This window comes from Gekko japonicus, unplaced genomic scaffold (genome assembly GCF_001447785.1).
Source record: "Gekko japonicus isolate JY-2015 unplaced genomic scaffold, Gekko_japonicus_V1.1 scaffold694, whole genome shotgun sequence".
Classification (NCBI taxonomy): domain Eukaryota; kingdom Metazoa; phylum Chordata; class Lepidosauria; order Squamata; family Gekkonidae; genus Gekko; species Gekko japonicus.
In genome coordinates this window covers 819,269-839,860 of record NW_015177028.1, presented here as the reverse complement: position 1 = coordinate 839,860, position 20,592 = coordinate 819,269, and positions in this window count along the sequence as shown.

The window sequence follows — 20,592 nt, the reverse complement described above, 5'->3', positions numbered from 1 at the left end:
ACACAAACAATACAGAGCTAGGAATTCAGATAGAAAAGTACAGAGACGTTTGCATTAGCAGGAAGTATCAGTGATGGGGTGATACGTTACCTGTTCAGTGAGGCAGGTTGATTCTGCAATGAAAAAGGGGATAAAATATTGGAAGGGGGCCGTGAGTTGACCAACAACACATGTGGAGAGGTCTCAAACTGCGCAAGGAATGGAACCAGCAAGATAGGGAGGGGTTAGGTGAGGCAAAAGCGAGAGAGAGAGAGCAATGGCTAGATGCTCTTTTTTCATTCCTAAAATGTGACCTGAGGCAGATACCAATGGTCACAAGGTCCCCAGGAAATATTAACCAAAAACTTAAACTATGAATGGGGCAGAAAAGGGATTAATGGTTGGGCAATTGCAGGTAATGTCTTGGCTAGGAGTGACACCTCTTAGGAGAATGGGATAGACAAAGGAAGAAAGGCAGAGAACCAATCAGGCTGCAGGGCTGGTGCTTTGGATTAATGACCAGATGTTTGACAGCTGCATTATCTTGATGGGCGGTGGGAAGACTTAATGGCTTGCTATTGTCATCATCAGGCACATCCTTTTGTTTTAGGCTGGAGAGGAATGTGCGTGTGGTGTTAATAAGTGGTGGTGGGGGGAGATACCTGCATGATGGAGAAGGGAGTTCTTCATGGCGTCTGTGCAGGAACATCTTGCCTTTCTGTGGAGCATGGCTTCCCTCTGTGATCTGCTGCTGTTTCTGCGTGTATGGAGGTCAGGGCTGCTGGTCTGTATTCTGGTGCTGGAGATGCAGGAGCAAGAAGCTTCTTGTAGTCCAGGAGTCCATGTCTGGCTTGGCGTGCTGCTTAGGCACAATGCTCCCCTTGGCCAAAAGCACATTCCTTTAGTCCAGGATAAAGGTGCCGCTTATGGGCCACAGTGCTGTCCATTGCCCTGACACATTCTTTTCCCAGTGCAGCAAGGCAGTCATATTTAAGAGTCTTTAGTAATGCCATCTGAAGTAACTGCATGGCAACAGGCTTACACTTCCGAGATGAAGCTCTTCTATCAGGAGATGATTTGCACCTCACGAGGGTAGGGAAAAACTTGTTTGGTGGTGTCAGGTACTTCAATAACTCAGCATCAACAGCAGGTCCTTAATCAGGTTCATCTTTATTGATCAGAGCAAGGTGAAGTCATCTTAGACTCTTTGAGTCAGGAATGATACAAAATGGCAGTAGTAATTATAGTGGGTTCATACAACACCCCCTGACACTTAGGAGCCAATAAGCAATTAATGTGGAGCGTGGGGAACTGGTTAACGGTTCGAAAGTGAACGGGAGGCAACAGAAGTTTCGCACTGAAGCGATGCAAGCTCAAGGCCAACGGCTAGATAAGAGGCAGAAGCGAGAAGCAGCTGCAGAGCATTACACGTTTCAAAGTCGGGGGGGGGAACCCCATGGAGGGACTACCTGACATCCCGCCACCCAGCCCCCCCCCGGCTTGTCAGGAAAGCAAGAGTGGAAGAGGATGACCAAGCGAGGAGCCTGCACATCAGAGGCGTTAACCCATTCTCTATGTTCAGGGCCAAAATCTACCCATTCTACAAGATAATACAAGCGGTTATGTTTAATGTGAGAGTCCAAGATCTGGGCAACTTAAAAATGTGGTTGTCCATCCACCATCACAGAGAGAAAGTGAGGAGAGAAAAGTGAAACACAGGCTGGACATGTTTAAAGGTCTTAGGAAGGTCCAGTTCAACAGTGACAGTTTCCAACCTAACTTCCGGCTAGGTTGCGAGAGTCTTAAGTTCTTAGTGGAGACATACACCCTGTCCCCAACTTGCACCTCCCAAGCCGTGAGGCATTTACGGTCTGCCTGGGCTTTGTATGAAGCCTTGGCTTTGTCCAATATCTGCTGTAGGAGCGGCCAGGCATTTTTAACCTAGCACCACCAGTCCTTAATGCTCCCCTCCCCTGGAGCGTCCGTAGGCAACCAGGGAAGGGGGGAACCTTCGTAGCCATGCACCGCTTGAAATGGGGAGACCCCTGTGGATGAATGAACCGTGTTATTGTAGCAATATTCGGCGTATGGGAGCAACTCAACCCAGTTGTCCTGTTGAAAATTAGAAAAGCAACGCAAGAATTGTTCAAGGGTTTTATTAACCCGTTTGGTTTGGCCATCAGTTTCTGGGTGGTAGGCACTGCTGAGGGCCCATTCAACTCCCAGGGCCTTCAGCAATTCACCTCAGAACTTAGCCACTAATTGAGACCCCCTGTTGGAGACCACCTTCCTCGGGATCGAATGGAGTTTGACAATATTATGCATAAACAACTTAGCCAACCGCTTGGCAGTAGGCAATTGCTTCAGGGGGGGAAATGTGCTTGCTTAAAAAACATGTCCACAACCACCCAAATGACTGTCTTCCCCCTGCTAGGGGGCAAATCCATGATGAATTCCATAGACATGACTTCCCACAGCCGGGTAGGAGTCGGCAGAGGTTGCAATAGTCCTGGAGGCTTTCCTGGTCAGGGTTTACACATGAGACAAGTGGGGCAGGACTGTACATATAAAGAAATGTCTTTTCTCATGCCTGCCCACCAGAACTGCCTTTGTAAAAGATGCAAAGTCTTTAGGTAGCCAAGATGACCTGCCAGTTTAGATCCATGAACTACTGCCATCACCTGGCCGCGCAGGGTCCTGGGGACGAAGAGGCGATGGTCCTTTTTTGTCATCTTCTGGGCATGGAACAGGGGTCACTAGGGGTGTTTGGGGGAGATATATGTGAATGTCCTGCATAGTGCAGGGGGTTGGACTAGATGACCCTCAAGATGACCTTTCAACTCTATGATTATATCATTCTATTCTAATTTCATTAATTATCATTTAAAACATCTAATGCCACCTTGTAATATCTGTTGTTTCTCAGAGGTCCTCTCTTTTTTCACTGCCTCCATTCTCTGGTTCAGTACATTTGTCTTCTCATCAACCTTTTTCAGCTTTTTAGTTGTCTTCTCTGTTCTTGCATTGGTTTCTTTCAGTTCTTTTTGTAGAGACGATGAGCTAGCAGTTCCTGAAGAAGGTTTTACTTTGGGTGCCATTTTTTTCACCCCGATGAGACATTGTTTACGTTAAAGGTAAAAGTTTTTTACTGCTTTTGGAAGTCTTTTAAAGTACACGATTTCTACTAGTCTGCACACCAGTCAGTTAAGTTAACGTTCTCTCATCAAAGCCACCATTTTGCTTCATTTAGATGAAGAGAGGCCATAGGCTACTCCACTCGTGAGGCCCCTCCCAATCCCCCACCCTCACGACTAGAAGAAATTGGAAGAGTGTTATAAGCAAAATTAAGTGAAGCCAAGGATGTTGATGGGTATTTAAAATTCTGCAATTCACAATTTCTCCTCTAAAGGACATAAGATGTTATTGTTAAATACCAAAGTGATTGGAAAAAATGCATAAATGTTAAAATTAACACTGAAAAACTTTTGCAATAACTGAACTTTGTAAACCTTTTGTGGAATAAGCATTAATTTTTAGGAAAATGAAGTAGTAATGTTATTCTTAAAAAAACCCACAACCTTGAGTTTAAAATTATATTGCTTCTTAAGGCATTGGTAGTGGGCAGAGCGGGGGAGACTCCGTAGTCAGAGCACCAGAGTGGGGTTTTAAACAAAGAACAAAGATTTTATTGACTATTTACAAGTAACAGGATTTTAAACACAAAAAGGCACTTTAAATCAAACACAGAAAGGAAAACACCACTGGACATAAATAAAATAAGACAAAACACAGTTCCTCTGTCCCTGAACTGATCCTATACTTATTTTCCCTCAGGTGTCAGGGTCCTTAGTCAGGTTACGCAACACAGAGTTTCATGAGAAGATAACTGTTTATTGGTAGATCCAGTACTAGACACGTGTACAGCTTGCGTCAGGAATGGCCGCCAATACTAGGGCCTCTGACTTATACTAGAATCAAACATCCCCCCTGTAAGCATGAGCCAATGGATACATCTCTCGCGCACAGGCAAAATCAAGCAGGCAAAGCAAAAGCCATTAACTTTCCCGATCCCAGGCAGGTCGTGGCAAAGTGGCCGGCTTCGCCACATTTCAGGCAGAGCCCTTGTTTCATCCGCTGCTCTCGCACCCCCTCCTTCTGCTTCGGAAGAGTCTTGGGTTTTGGGGACGTCGAAACAGTATTACCCATGGTTGCAGCATTGTCGATCCTGATAGTTCTTAAGCAGCTCTCAGCATCTGCCACTTCGCGCATCCAGGCATTCAGAGACACAGGGTGGACACTGCGAAGAACCGTCTCCCTGATCTTGGGGTGCAGACCCAGGCGGTATTGCTCAGCCATCACTCCACTGGGCCAACCCTGGATCTTAGCCGCCTGGCGTTTGAACTCCTCAGTATACTCCCACACCGACTGCTTCCCTTGCTTGAAGGTGCGTAAGTAAGGCCGAGCTTGCTCACTAGCATTTGGGTCTTCATATTGAACTCGGAGAGCCCACATAAGGGGATCTACCGATTGGAGTTCTGGTCCATCAGCATTGTGCAAACTCACGTGCCAGTCAGCTACCTCATCTCTCAACCTGGCATCCAATGGCTCCATAGGGCGGTGCACTTCCTGGCCCGGTTGGGCTGGCACCACATTCCCTGGAGGGCCTGGGGGGGTGTTACCAGCTTGGGCAGGCAGGACCCATGGCGGCACCTGAGCAGGGTGTGCTGGCTGCACTGGCATCCAGCGCTGTACTTCCTGCTGCACCGGTTCCGCCACCATCCCCGGCAGATTCTGAAACGAGTTCTTGATCATCTGCATGGGTTTATTGTAGCCCCGCTCAAGTAACTCCAGCTGGTTGCCTACAAACGCCTCAGCCTCCTCGCCCCTCTCAGTGGCACCGCCATCCTCTGTTTCATAGCTCATCTCCCATGGAGGACAATCATAATGACTTTCACGTCACGGCCCCGAAGGGGAAGCAAGAGTCCAGGTTTCATGAGTGTCTATGCTGAACTGTCCCCAATGTGACCCCTTCAACCTCGTAGTCACTCTGGCTGTTGCCCCTCTGAAGGGCTCCAGTAGAGGGTCGGTCCCATCCATCCCCGCACCCAGCGGGTTTCATGAGAAGATAACTGTTTATTGGTAGATCCAGTACTAGACACGTGTACAGCTTGCGTCAGGAATGGCCGCCAATACTAGGGCCTCTGACTTATACTAGAATCAAACATCCCCCCTGTAAGCATGAGCCAATGGATACATCTCGCTGTCAGGTTCCACAGCCAACAACTTACACGCTTATCAGAAAGGTTATAGAGCTATAGATGCATTAACAAAGTCACTGTTAGGAATGGCGTCGCCCCTACAAGCATAACGGGATATAGGGTATTCGTATGCACACACACCTTCCCTAGGCCAATTAGCCACATTCCCATGCATGGGAGAAGGAGCCCCAGGCCATTAGAGCCGAAGCTGAGAACGGAAAGCGCTCCTACGGTTCCCTGAATCCCAGACACTACACACCACCTGCAAGGCCATAGATAAGCAAGCGTTACAGAAGCAAAGAAGGAATGCAACGGTACTTGGTACACAGGGCAAGCAAGCACCCCACTCCCAACCCTTATGCCAGCCTAGCCATAAGGACATTCTGCCCTCTCAAAAACTAGCTTCTCCTGTCCATTCTGGGAGGTCTCCCAGTCATTTCGGGAGATCTCCCGGTTTGTCCGGGAAGTCGCTATGGAACTTCTGCAACAACCAAGGGGCCCAAATATCCCCTGCTTCCACCCACTCAAGCTGCTGGGGACCAAAGTCCAGCCATTCCACTAAATACAATACTTTTCCACGTTTAATCTTAAGAGTCCAAAATCTTAGAGATCTCATGTTCCTTGCCCTCAATCAAGATAGGAGGGGGCACCGGCTGCAATGGACGCCAGGGACTTGACCCAGAATCCCGTTTCAGGAGGCTGAAATGAAACACAGAATGAAGGTTTCTCAAGTTTTTAGGTAGATCCAAATCCACAGCCACATCATTGATCACTCTGTTCACTTTGAAAGGACCAAGGTATTTCCAACCAAGTTTCCGGCTAGGTCGTAGGACCTTAATGTTTTTAGTAGACACATACACCGAGTCTCCAGGCTGCAGAGCCCACCCCTCCACCTTTCTCTTGTCAGCCTGACTCTTGTACGCCTCCTTGGCAGCATCCAAAGTCTTGCAAAGGAGTGGCCATGACTCCTTTAACCGTTGACACCATTGCGCTGCATCCCCCGGCCCCAAGTCAGTGTCTCCCTCCAGGAAAGGCACAGGGCTGCTCCTAACGGCCCCCCCGCACCAGGGCAATCTAGATGGATTTTATTTATTTATTTATCATAGCCATACAAAGCCTTAAATGGGGACAATCCGGTAGAGGAATGGCAAGTGTTGTTATAACAAAATTTGGCCAGGGGCAGCAGATCCACCCAATCATCCTGTTGATAACTGGTGAAGCAATGAAGATATTGTTCCAAAGTTTGATTAACCCGTTCCGTCTGACCGTCAGTTTCTGGGTGATAGGCGCTGCTCAGGCCCCGTTCCACCTCCATTAGTTTCATCAGCTCCCCCAAAAACTGGGAAATGAATTGAGTTTCCCTGTCAAACACCACCTTGGCCGGGAGCATGTGCAGACGGACTACATGCAACAGAAACGCTTTGGCCAGTGCTTTTGCTGTGGGCAGGGAGGCAATTGGAATGAAGTGCGCCTGTTTGGAAAATAAATCCACTGCCACCCAAATGACAGTCATAGACTTGCTTGGTGGGAGATCGGTAATAAAGTCCATTGATATCACTTTCCAGGGCCGGCTTAGCGTTGGATGAGGGTGTAATAAACCCGGGGGTTTCCCCGGACGGGGCTTACTCATAGCACAGATTTGGCAAGAATGACGATAAATCCTTTCGCATTTGCGGCCACCAGAATTGCCGCTGCAGGAGTTGGAAGGTGTCCTGACAATTTGGAGCCATGCACGGCTTGTAACACCTCCCCCCTGAGGGAGAGCGGAACAAACAGTTTATGTCCCCGGTACCAACAGCCGTCAGCCCTGAGTTCGAAATCTCCTTCCACTACTACAACCGCCTTGTCGCCCTCCGAGAAGGCAGAGGCGAATTTGCTGTGCCATGTCTCCCCCCCACCCAGCTTGTCCGACTTGGGAGTATCAGGTGGCCGTGACTCAGGGGGGGAGGTGGCGGGGTGAGCCTGGCTACGTGTCATCACCACCCCGCCCAGATGGGAAGGCATGAACACCGAGTCCAAATTAATTTCCCGTTGGCTGTCATGTTGGGGGAGGCGTGACAGGGCATCAGCCAAAGAGTTTGCGGAGCCGGGAAAATTATGAAGGGTGAACTGAAACTTGGAAAAGAAATTAGCCCACCGGAGTTGTTTTGCATTTAGGCACCGGGGCGTTTTGAGCGTTTCCAAGTTTTTGTGATCAGTCCATACTTTGAACGGGACTCGCGCTCCCTCCAGCCAGTGTCTCCAGGTGGCCAGGGTGAGCTTTATGGCCCCCGCCTCTTTCTCCCAGACTGACCAATTGCATTCTGTGTCATTAAACTTCCTTGACACGTATGAGGGGTGCAGTAACCCATCCCCTTGACACGGATGAGGGGTGCACTTCCTTGACACGTATGAGGGGTGCAGTAACCCATCCCCCCCTTCTTGTAGGATGGGGGCCCCCATAGCCACATCGGATGCGTCAGTTTGAACAATGATTTTTTTCATTTCATCTGGGTGAGCTAAGACTGGCTCGGAGGTGAACAAAGTCTTGAGGCATTCAAAAGCCTCCTGGCACTCCCGACTCCAAGCGAACGCTGCCCCCAGCTTGGTTGCTGCCGGCCCCTTCCCCTTCGTTTTCAACAAGTCCGTCAGGGGCAAGCTGACCGGGGCAAAGATGGGCAGGAAAAAGGATTCAAAATAATTTTCTCCAAGACACATGCAATTAGGAGGCTTGAAAATGATGCAAAAACATAGGTTAATAATTAACTATAATTCCTCATCTAATAATTCCAGCAGCAGCAAACACCAGGCTCCCATCCAACAATCAATACTAGCCATTTAAACGAGCCAACTGTCAAAAAATGTTATATAAAATAAATATGTAAAACTTTGATTAGATTCTGCAATGGCTTTAGAACAATTAATCTACTATTAATGTATGAAGCAGTATTGTTTGGATTTATTGGCATGACAATTGACACCCGTAAATATTTCTTTTCATATCCAAGAAGTTCTGAGAAAAGGGTTGCAAGTGCATGCTGCAGGCACCAACAGGGCTCTGTGAAGTGTGTAAGGCTGTCACCTCGGTAGAGGCTTCCCTCGCACCCCAGGCTACGAGCCCCCTCTGAGGGCTCTAGGGCCCCCCGGAATGGTCCGGGGCCTCTCCCATCCACTCAGCACATACTCCTGAAGGATGGGGTTCCACCTGGAGAGTAGTTCTATGAGTCCTAAAAAGTTTCCATTGTTTGAATCACCAGTGCAATAGGATGAACCATTAAAAGCCAAACCACGTTCTCCCAAGAAGAGGACAACATTGATGATACCAGTTTTGTGTAGTGGTTAAGTGTGCGGTCTCTAATCTGGGAGAACCAGGTTTGATTCCCCACTCCTCCACTTGCACCTGGCTGGATGACCTTGGGCAAGCCGTAGTTCTGATAAGAGCTGTTCTTGAAAAAGAGCAGTTTCTGTCAAGAGTTCTCTCAGCCCCACCTACCTCACAGGGTGTCTGTTGTGGGGAGGGGAAGGGAAAGGAGTTTGTAAGCCGCTCTGAGACTCCGTTGGGTAGTGAAGGGCGGGGTATAAATCCAATCTCTTCTCTCTCCTCTCTCCTTAAAATATTGTACCATTTCACAGCTTCAGTTTTGATTGATGCTTCTAAGATGGTGTTAACTCCTGTCCCAGGCAGCAGGTTCCTTTCTAGTTCTTGTCAAGCTAGGTAACATTCTCTGTGGCTATTGCTTTTTTCATGTCCTGGGATCCTGTTGCATAGTTTTCACCACTTCCCATTAGTCATCCAGCCTTCAGCTGATGCCAGTGCAGATTTAGACGCAGATTTAGACGCTACTTTTGTGCCAAAATAATCAACATGGAAAACAATATAATGCTTGTTTCTGTTGACTTCAGACAAGCCAGTCTCTTACATCCGGTTCTCCACTGGCACTTCGAAATTTCAGTATGCTTTGTGGAAAATTTTGATTGCTGGTATCTTTTGGGAATGCTTTAGACAATGAGATGTGACCACTGGTAACATACTTTTCTATTTCTTTTTGAGAAGGAAACTCAGTTGTGATGCGACCTGTCAAGGCCTTCAGTATTCTCATTTTCCAAACTCACTTCCACTTGAGCCTGTATTTCTGTTTCTTTTCAGTTCATTTTTGTCATTTTCTGCATGTGCTCCTTTATCAAAATCCTGTACATTATTACCCAAATCAACTGCTCCTTGTTAGGGGATGAGGTTTTCAGGAGTTTTTTCTTCTTCTAATTCTAGAGGTGGGTTGAATGAGAATTTTTTCAAAAGTGCCAGTGTGCAAGAAGTTTTGTCTCCCCCCTTTTTCATGTTCCTCTTGTTCTTTCTTTTTTTCTTTTCTTTTCATTTCATTTCATTTCATTTCTTTTCTTTTCTCGGCTTCTGATATGTGAGAATACATTTTCGATGGATGATTTATAATTTCTTCTTTTATAGCTAAAAAGGGAAGATTTAATTCCTGATCAGCTCTGATCATCGCCATGTTGCTTCAAAGAATCCTGAGCCCAAACTTACAAAGTTTTAAAATGAATAAACCAGTGAAAATGTAGCCTAATGTCACTGAAGTAATTAAGGAACAGGATTAGAACATCCCTTCACCTTATCTGTCCAAAGTGGTTTTTTAAAGATGGATTTAGAATATACTAATACACCACCCCTTCCACTAAAGCAGCGGCCACCAGCCTTAACATTCGGTCTGCCTGGCTGGAGACTGGAGAGTCACGTGATCTTACATGCTGCCCCTAGTGGAAGATCTTGAGAATGCAATGTAACAACAATGTAAAGGATAAAACGATGCTATACAGGCCAACAACACAAGATATAAATACTAGTCTTCGTATGCATACTTTTTATGGGACTCCAGTAAACTCTCGGGCTCCCTTTGGGTCTCTTTGGGCTCCCTCTGGGCCCAAGGGCCCTGGTGCGATGCACCTGTTGTCCCCTCCAAAGGGTCCCCTGTTGTCCCCTCCAAAGGGTCAGCAAGGGCATATGGAGCAGAGGTCCATCAGTGGCTATTAGCCACAAGGTATAGCTAGGGGCTCTGGGGCAAGTGATGCTCTGTCTTCTTGGTGCTTGGGGGGGGTCAACAGTGGGAGGGCTTCTAATGTCCTGGCCCCACTGCTGGACCTCCTGATGGCACTGGTATTTCTGGCCACTGTGTGACACAGAGTGTTGGACTGGATGGGCCTTTGGCCTGATCCAACATTGGCGTCTCTTATGTTCTTATGTTCTTATGTTCTTAAGCCAAGCATCAAGAACCACCTTTCACACAACACAGGCCATCTGCTGGAAACACCAAACTGCTTCTATTCACCCAGGTGAGAAATTATGTTAAGGGCATTATTTGGATGGAAACGGTCTCCTAATGTCCTGCAGTTCTGTGTTACCATCATAGGCATTCACCTTCCCCTGTGAATTGTGGCCCTAGATAGGATGTAACTAATCATATGTAAACCGCTCCGAGCCTCCAGGGAGGAGCGGTATAGAAACCGAATAAACAAACAAACAAACAAACAAACATCACAGTTTAATTGTGAACCATGTTTGTCACATTAATGAGGGAATACAAGCGAGAAGAAATATTGCACATGTGTACAAGTATTCATGGGAATTCTCATTATCTGTTCATCCGGCAGCTGCCGCAGGACTAGCCCTGGAGCCATGGGGTGGGAGGGCAACCTTGATGCTGGCCATGACACAGGCAACACGGAGGAGTGCCGCAAGAGCAGCCACACAGGCCCCAATCCACCTGCTGCTGTCAGAGGTTCAGTTTGGCCTGGGCAATACAGGGGAAACAAGGCCACGGGGATGGCCAGAGTTTCCCAGGAGGCCCCCTGTGGGTATTTTACAAGATTGTTGGAAACCTATTTCAGCAGTTGGGGAAGGAGATTCATGGGTGAAAGCCCACCTGCCAGTCACTGAGCACAGAAGGGGGTCCTTTAGGGTTGCCAGGTCTAGGTTGGAAAATGCCTGGAGATTTTGGGGGTGGAGCCTGGAGAGGGCGGGGTTTGGGGAGGGGAGGGGCCTCAGCAGGGTACCAGGCCACAGAGTCCAGCCTTCAAAGCTGCCATTTCCTCCAGGGGAGCTGATCTCTGTCAGCTGGAGGCCAGTTGTATAAGCGGGAGATCCCCAGGGGCCACCTGGAGGCTGGCAACGCTCGGGTGCTTCCAATCAAGCTACTCAGAAAAGCTACAGGATGCATTTCTTCAGGGCAGGAAAAGGCACGTTTGGACTGAGTTCAGCAACACTGCTTCCAAATGGCCACTGCTGCGCAAAGAATGCTGCATCCACCTTCCCTGTTGGCCACTCAGGAATGTTGCACCCTTTGCCTGACGTGACCGGTGCAGCCTCAGCATGTCTTGCAAGAGGGGGAGTGGCTTGGAATGGCTCCCTTACCCTCACAGCGGGCAGCAAAGGCTTAGAGATGGCAAAGGCCTTCTGCCGCCCACTGGGTGATCATCGCCCTATTGTCAGCTGGCCCATCAACGGAAATGCTGATGTTTCCTAAGCAAAAGGAAAAGAAACCAGATCAGGAATGGAAAGAGGGGCACAGGAGTGACATCCCAGCAACAAGCAGCCTAGAGCAGCGACCCCCAAGGTGGTTCTCGTGGGTGCCACATTGTGCCCAGCAACGTGTTTCTTGGCACCCTTTTCTTGTTTCACCAAGTCCTGGCATCGCCACAACTTGCTGGAGTGGAAGGGCTTCAGAAGACCCCAGAAGGCATCCTCTTGGGGTCTGCAGAGAGCCACAGCTGCCTCAGTCCAGGGGAAATGCTTGGCACGGGACATCTCAGCCTTGGGTAATTGGTCCATTTTGTGAATGGCTGATCATCTCAGGGCAGCCATTTGGTGGTGGTACTCACTACCCTTTATCAAAATTCCCAATGTGGCCACAGGCCACCAAGGTCGGGGATGCCTCACCTGAAGTGAGGGAGCTGATTCCAGTGTAGGGCTGTCAGGGCTCCTGCTACAGTAGGAGGTCTTCCACCAACAACCCTCACCCACTGGGAAGAAAACAAAACCCCAGCGTTGCAAGCGGCATGATATCAATTTGGAGAAAACCCAGAAGTGACATCATGTAGCTCTAGGAATCACCAGACACTTTGCTTTTACCATAAACAGGGGTCCCTAACCTCTTCGAGCCTGTGGGTGCCTTTCGAATTGTGACATAGAATGGTGAACACAACCACAAAATGGCCACTACAGACACACACACACACTCAACGGAAGCCCAAGTGTGCGGACAAGAGGAGTAATTTTTAATAGTACTCTGGGAAAGAGGAATGACAGCAAGAATTAAACCAATCAACGTTTGTCCCGGTTCCGAAGCCCTGGGACGTAGCTCACGCACCCCAGGGCCCCCGCAGACAGCTGACTCACTCGGGGAACCTCAGGGCCGGATGACACCGGCAACGGGTCAGATGACAGGACCAGGGCAATGCAGCGGTGGTGCAAGAGGGACGCCACGCTCCGGCCGGGCTCGGTTGCGGAACAGAGAGCCCCAGGAGGCTGCAAGGGAAGCCGGTGACACAAGCACTGCCGAGGAGAGGCTAATGACGGGCACACAGGCCCGGAACACCCTGTACAGCCCAGAGCCGCCGCCGGCCCAGCTCCAACCCCACCCTGCTGGGACAGCATCCGAGCTTATTACACGGGGCGGGGCTGAGAGGACGGGGGAAGGGGCAGGGAAGGAGGGTGGTGCTGGGAGCAGTGCTGGGAATAAAAGGAGGGGAAGGCGAAGGGGCCAGGGAGGAGGAATGTGCACAGAAGACAGAGGTGAGAGCAGAGAGAGAGAGTGTCCGAGGGGAAGAACCGATGCACGCCGGCAGAGGGGCTTACAGGGCGCAGTTAACCTCATCCCTGTCAGCATATGCATAGGGCTTGCCGTGCAAGATTGCAGCTTGTCAGAGAGATCACAATGATCTAAGTGGCAACCAAGAGTCACATGACTGGACAGATTGCATCAGTCTGCAGGAGGTGCTACAATGACTAAGCATCTCTACTCTGATTGGTTATGTGGACTGTACTATGTGTATATAGCCTGTGCTGTCCTTACCTTGGTGTGCCAGAATGGTAACAGGTTGCCTGGCGAAGCACTTTGTCAGTCTGAACTATAAATGCTTTGCTGCAAAGGACTGTGTATAAATATATATATATATATTGTAAATAAAACTGTAAATAGCTCTGCACCAAGCTGGTGTGCGCAGGACATCATTATTCGCACCATCGACAGTCAGGCCTGCCTATCTGAGGCCCCAACGCTTCCCCCTCCTTGAGCGCACCCCGGCTCCCAAGACCGACTGCCCCGCCACGACAGGACATGCCATGGCCACGGGAGGGGCCAGCCAGAGGCGCAGGACGGGCCTGACAACGTTATTTGCCAAATCAATGTGCACAGCCAAGATAATTGCCCATGGCTAGTCTTTACCCCTGATGGGAAAGGAGCCCCATGTAGTGCCACCCACTTTCTGGAAACGCTTGGCTGGCACCAGGAGAGCTGTTGGTGGGCACCACAGTGCCTGTGGGCGCCACACGGAGGACCTCTGCCGGAAAGTCTGAGGTGATTTTTAAAGCAACATGAGTCACTTCCAATTTTGCCTGGAAGGCCTGGCTATCATAGTTCAGAGCAAAATGCCCTTGGTTGGTGCAGGTAGGCAGTGGGTGACGGGGGGATTGGCTACTGCATAGGCCTGGGGACCCGCACATACATACACCAGGAGTGTGCAGGAGGCCACTCACTTTGTAGCCACACAGAGTCCTGACTCTGTAGCAGATCTGAGCAAGCTTTTGTGTTGCCCTCTCCCACTCAAGGACGGATCAAGACCCCATCCAAGGGACCAGGATGGGAGAAGGAGAAAACAAGGCCTGTTTAGGCAAAACACCAACTGGATCTGGGAAAGGGTCCCTGGGCTAGAAGACTCTAACGCGGAGGGGTTGAGGAATGTGGAAACAGTGAATTCTAAGTCCATTTTTAGGGCTTTCCCTGCCATTTGCAGGAGATCAAGGCGTGTGTGGAGAAAGGTCAAATTCCCCCGGTAAAGCAAAAAGTGGGAAACGACTCAGGAACATCTGAAAAGTAATTCTGACATGCCAGCTAGTGGCGTAAATGTGTAAATACCACAGAATTCTTAACCATGCAAAACCTGGACTTATTAAAGCTACATTTCAAGGCTTTCCCTCATTATCTTTTAAGAATAACTTTTTGTTACTCAAAGAAATGTAGTGTTCTTGAATGGTCATCAGAGAATTGACCCAAGTGGGGATTATACTCCTTTGGGTTGGAAAGGAGCCGGTGTAATTGACTGCTACATTGCTTCTCTTGGTGATAGCTCACTGGTCAGTTTCTTCGGATTCCCACTCTTTTTAGGTAGTGATCACGTCCCCAGTGTTTTATATGTGAGTATGTTGTATTTTCAACTCTGTGTTAGAAGGCAAGGCCTTGGCTGAGATGGCTGAAAGCCCCTCTTGGGAACAATGTTCCCTCTAAGCTGTGGAGTCTTGTGAGCAAAAATTCTACTTTGTGAGCCACTGGAATTAAAGTTGTGAGTGAGCGATTTGGCTGCTGCATAAATCAGTTTGCTCTGGAGCCATCCCTTCCTGAGCTAAGACAAAAATGTGTGAGCCGGAGGCTAAAAAACTGTGAGCTAGCTCACACTAACTCCACTTAGAGGGAACACTGCTTGGGAAGTATTTCTCCTGAGCCAAGAGTTCTGGATGTCAGTGGAAGTCTGAAGGTTGAAGTTGACCCCCAAATCCTGGTATGATATGTGGATGTTATGGAAAGGGGAAGAAAGAATGCCTCCGAGCACCAAAAGCCCAAGTCAGAGAGCAGGTCCCCGTCAGAGCAGTTCCCAGGGAACCAGGGGCTTTTTTTGCCTTGGCTGCCAAAGAAGCACTTGCTTTCCTGCTGCTTTGTCCGCAATACCTACTGCTCCCCTCCCTGCCACCTCTATACTCCCTTATTCTCTTTCCTTTACTCTTTCCCCTTTCTCATCGGAATAACCATTTCAATTCATTTCCATTCATACTGAAACAACAAGAAATCTTGAGTCCTGCTGTTATGGTGGCAGAAGAAAATTCTCACAGTAACCACTAGGGATGGCCACAAACCAGCTCACGAACTAAAGTTCATGATGAATTTTGGCCGGTTTGTGATTTGCGAAATGAGGTTCGTGGCAGGTCAACCTGCATAAACTTTCAAGCTGTTTGTGGCAGTTTGTGAATGGATATATTTCCAGATAGACCCTCTCCCCTCAATCTAAATCTTTACCAACTGTCAAAGTAACAGGGGGGCAGAACTTGGAGGCCATGTAGCAGAGCATCCAGGGGAGGTCCCCTGCAACTTTGTGTCTCTGTTGAACATCACAAATGGAACCGCTTCATTTGGCTCCTAAAGGTTCGTGACGGTTTGTGGTTCATGAACCGGGCACACCACGAATCGGCCCACATTTTCCCAGTCCATGCCCATCCCTAGTAATCACTTTGGAATGTATTAGGTCCTGACATTCAAAATTAAGGATCACTTTGGAGATGAATTTCAAGGATGCCAAGAAGACCTGGATCCACTGGGGAGCAATGAACACCCCCATGAAGAATGGCCTGAGTTCTCTTGCACTGCAGTGCCCCCACTACAGATGGCCAAATGTGGAATTGCAGCTACTCAGTCAGGCTTCCAGGCTCCAGGGGTACAAAAGGCCAGCAGGGTCCCACCTGCCCAGTAGATGAATCCAAGCAATTCCTCTACTGGTCATAGACAGAACGGCCTGGGGAATGGCCTCCCCTCTCTCTCCGATCCCCAGTTCTATCTGCCAGCAGGCTAGCAGGCCCTGCTCTGGGACTTACGTATGTGAGACCTACAGCCTCAAAAGTTTCCACATGCAAATGTCTGTCTGTTGTTTTGGATGACAAATCATACGAAGCTCAAGGCCTCCCTCTCCATGTCCAGACTGTCAGTGAGAAAGGGATAACCTCTCCCTTTCCCCGTGCAGTGGCCCCACCCCAAATCGGACCTCACAGCAATGTTCAACATTTAAATATCTTCACCATTTGAAAGGTTGCTTACCTCCCCTTTCAAGGGAGCTCTCAGCCAGAGCATGCACTTTGTTCCTAAAGGCGGGGAGCGGATGTGTCTTCTGGACCCATCGTGGGGCAGGGGGGTGTTCAAGGCACCAGACTGCTAAAAGCCCACTTGAGGCAGTTCCCTGAAACAAGCAGTCTAGAGCCAGAACCCATCCCAAGCAGGCCTCGCTTGACCCATGGCTAAGAAAATGCCACCTCTTTCATTTGGGCTTCTTTCCCACAAAGAACTCCATCCCTTGGCCCCAGCCTTGGACATCCTCCCAGAATGCCACAGGAAGCAAAGCTGGGTGGCCTCGTTCAGTTCTGTGGACTCCAAGAGCAGACCTCGGGGCCCTGAGAGGCCTCTCCAAGCCTTGGACTTGCCACCTAAGCCTGTGCCCAGCCACTAAGAAGCAGCCTCATAGCCCACCTGGTCTTTTGAAGACTGGCCCAGCAGCGTCCATGCTCCATGCCTAGTAAGCCAATCCCATCCAAACGCCTGCCAGAGGGCATCCTCTGCAGGAAGAGCTGGATTTGGAGCTGTCACAGATTGCCATGAGGGATGCAGAGATCTCCCACTGCACCCACATTCTCCAAGATAGGCAAGGAAGGTTCTGGCAGCTTCTCAGACTGCAGAATCCATTGCCAGAAAAGACGGGGAGGCTCCCTCAGTTCTAAGGGTGTCTGTTGTGGGGAGGGGGAGGGAAAGCAGTTTGTAAGCCCCTCTGAGACGCCGAGTGAAGGGCCATGGGGTATAGATCCAATCTCTCTCCTCTCTCTTCTAGCATCACTTCATCCCACCCATCCTACAAGGAGCTCAGGGTGACAGGCATCATTCTCCCTTCCTCCCTTTGATCCTCACAGCAACCCCATGAGGTAGGCTAGGATGAGGTCAGGAGTGACTGCCCCCAAGACAATCAGCCACTATCATGGCAGAACGGGGATTTGAACCCAGATCTCTCATAGGGATACCGTTAACAGACTTCAAGGTCAAGGCCTAAATCCCCTGCCCCCGGTAAACCAGTGTAATAAAGAATTCTGGGAAACATGAACCTTTGCACAGGGGAAGAAAGGGAGTGGGGAGAGGGACCCTGGCTACTCGAAGTGAACCTAAGAACTGGAGGAAAGGAAGAAAAAGGAGTCCAGCGTGACACACACACCCCAGGCTCAGCCAAGGACACCTACCCCATCCGTGACCCACAATCAGAAGGGACACCGAGAATTCTTGTATCCACACTCTGCATGGGGTGGGGGACCCCCAGTACTGGCTTCCATTGGATTCTTTTCTCAGAATCCACCATCACGCCAAGACACGCCAATCTGAAATTGATGCCCACTTCCCCATTCCTTATTCACGAATCCAACCACAAATATTGATGATACTGAAAAAGCTTAGCACCCCAAAATAAAGTCTGGACTACCCCAAATCATACCTTCCCCAAACTGGGGGTTCTGCCCTGCAAGAGAGCTGATGCTGTCCCCCCGTCCAAAGCCTCATCTCAGCGGTGACAACTCCGTAATGGAGCACCACAACACACAATGCAACATTAAGAATATGCAGCTGTACCCCCAACAAATTTCTGCCACCCTAAATCACATGCAAGTACACACCCAGACTCTGGACTGCCCCTTACAGGGGGATGCTCAGGGCTGGCTCGCTCACTAGGCGAACTAGACGTTTGCCTAGAGCATAGGGCCATCATGGGGGCGCCGGGCCGGGGGCCTGTGCGCCCTCCCTCCGTCACCCACTGCCATGCACACGTGCCTCCTTCACCAGCCCTGAGCTACAGCACTGCTGCTCCCCGCTGCCTGGCAAAGCCAGCACCCCGCTCACAAAACTCCACAGCTTAGAGGGAACATTGGTAGTGGGCCCCCTGAGAAAAACATGGGCCCCCCGAGCAAAAAGTTGTTAGCTACGGGCCTGCCTGGAGATCTGCGGGCAGTGGTAGGGAGGGGAGGGGAGGGAGCTCCACAGGGCAGAACGTCCCCCAGTCCCACCCTCCCCAAGCAGCCCCTTTCTTCTGGAGAGTGGTCGTGATTCCGGGAGGTCTCCAGGCCCCGGCTGGAGGTTGGCACCAGTGCAGGGCCCGTCCCCCCACAGCCACCATCCCAGCCTTGAAAATTGGGGGCGCACAGGGGGGCGCCAGAAGGGATCCTCACCTAGGGTGCAAAATAAGCTGTGGCCGGTCCTGGGGACGCTGACAGTTTCCCAGCACAAAGCCTGGTTCTGGCCCCATGAGATTCAAAATCCGGAACCCTGAGGACAAAACTTAAGAGACTGTGGACAGCCATGGCCCAAAAGAAGCTTTGAGCCACCTGATATCATGTGCCACCACACTCTGGGGACCGTCCCCTGCAAGGGTTGATAGTCTCCTGATGCGCTCTGAGGGTCTGGGAGCCCTGGAGAGTGAGCCATGGCAACCGGCATCAGCACCTTTGGATTTGGAACCTTTCCTCCAACTGCTGCCTCCAATAGGTTCTCAACACACACTAAGACCTGGTTGCCAAGTCTGAATGGAGTCCCTGCAAGATCAGTTGGAGCTGCAGCATTTATCAGGATAAGTACCAGGATAAGAAAAGCTTCAACTGCCCCTTTCCCCCATCTTTTGATATTCAATCTATAGGCAGAACATATCATAAGGAAAGCTGGCTTAGGTCTAGATGAAAGTGAACACTGGTGGAAGGAACATTAACAATTTGAGATATGCAGAAGACGCCACATTACTGGCAGAAAATCGTGAAGACTTGAAACGACTCCTGATGAAGGTTAAAACAGAAAGAGCCAAAGCAGGATTACAGCTGAACATCGGGAAGACAAGAATGATGACTACTGAGGAATCGCTCAGCTTCAAGGTCGACAATGACGAAATCAAAATTGTTCATGATTTTCTACTTCTTGGCTCCATCATCAACCAAAAGGGAGACTGCAACCAAGAAATCAGAAAGAGATTGAGACTGGGAAGGGCAGTTTTGAAGGAGCTAATAAAGATTCTTAAGTAAAAGGAAGTGTCAAGTTAATTCATGCCATAGTATTCCCCATTAACTATGCATGGGTGTGAAAGTTGGACAATGAAGAAAGCTGACAGGAAGGAAATTGATCCAGGTAGTCAGCCGTGTTGGTCTGAAGCAGTAGAACACATTTAAAGGAAGAATATGGGTTACTTTAAAATGTAGTTTTGGAGGCAAGTTTTACAGATACCATGGGCTGCCAAAAATCACAGAGTAGGTTCTGGATCATACTTTGGCCACACCTTGAGAAGACATTTCATTGGAGAAGACAATAACACTGGGGAAAGTTGAAGGCAGCAGGAAAAGAGAGCCCAACAAGAGATGATGGATTCAATACAGGAAGCCACAAAAAGGCCCTCAGTTTGCAAGACCTGAGCGAGGCGGTTAATGGCAGGACATTTTACAGGTCATTACTGTGAGAATTACTCGGTGCCTAGTGTCAGCTAGGCTGCCATATGGTTTATAGGCCTGGAGTTCGCCTGCCTGACCTCTGTACAAGTTGGTGCCACATTCCTTCCCTCTTGATTCTCTCATCGTTATCACTGACCTTGTATTCCTGTCTGAGTAGTGTCTCCACTTTAATTAACCATGAGACTAACATGTTTGTTCCCACCTAATACATCATCCAGTTGAAACTGCAGTCATAAGACAAGAGCCGCTTCAGCGGGAGGGCGGGATAAAAAATTAAATAAATAAATAAATAAAGAGAAGAAGGCCTCTGGCCAGCACAAGACATAATCCCATCAGGTGCCATTGTTCAAACTAGTTTCCCATTACATTCAACATTGCCCACTCCTGTGGACCTTCGACCCCAGTACCAGTTAGCATATTTTTGGGGACGGACTACCAGGTGTGCCAAGAGAGGAGGCCAAGATGAGCCCACCCCTCGACCTCCCAATAAAAGTGAGGGCCCAACTGTCAGCTAGGCTGCCATATGGTTTATAGGCCTGGAGTTCACCTGCCCGACCTCTGTACAAGTTGGTGCCACATTCTTTCCCTCTTCCCCACTGTTATCGCTGACCTTGTATTCCTGTCTGTGTAGTGTCTCCACTTTAATTAACCGTGAGACTAGTTTTGTTTCTTATCCTCGACCATTGGTTATTCTTTCCTGCCCGTGGGAAACAGGCCAATTGGCTCACAGGTGGTGGTGGTGGACCTCTTGAATCCTCTATATCACTATATGCTTGTTCTATACTCATCATTCCTAACAGTGACCATGTTACTGCAACCATAGTACTAACAATAAAATAAAACCTTTGTTGGAAGTGTGTGCTCTGTTGCTTG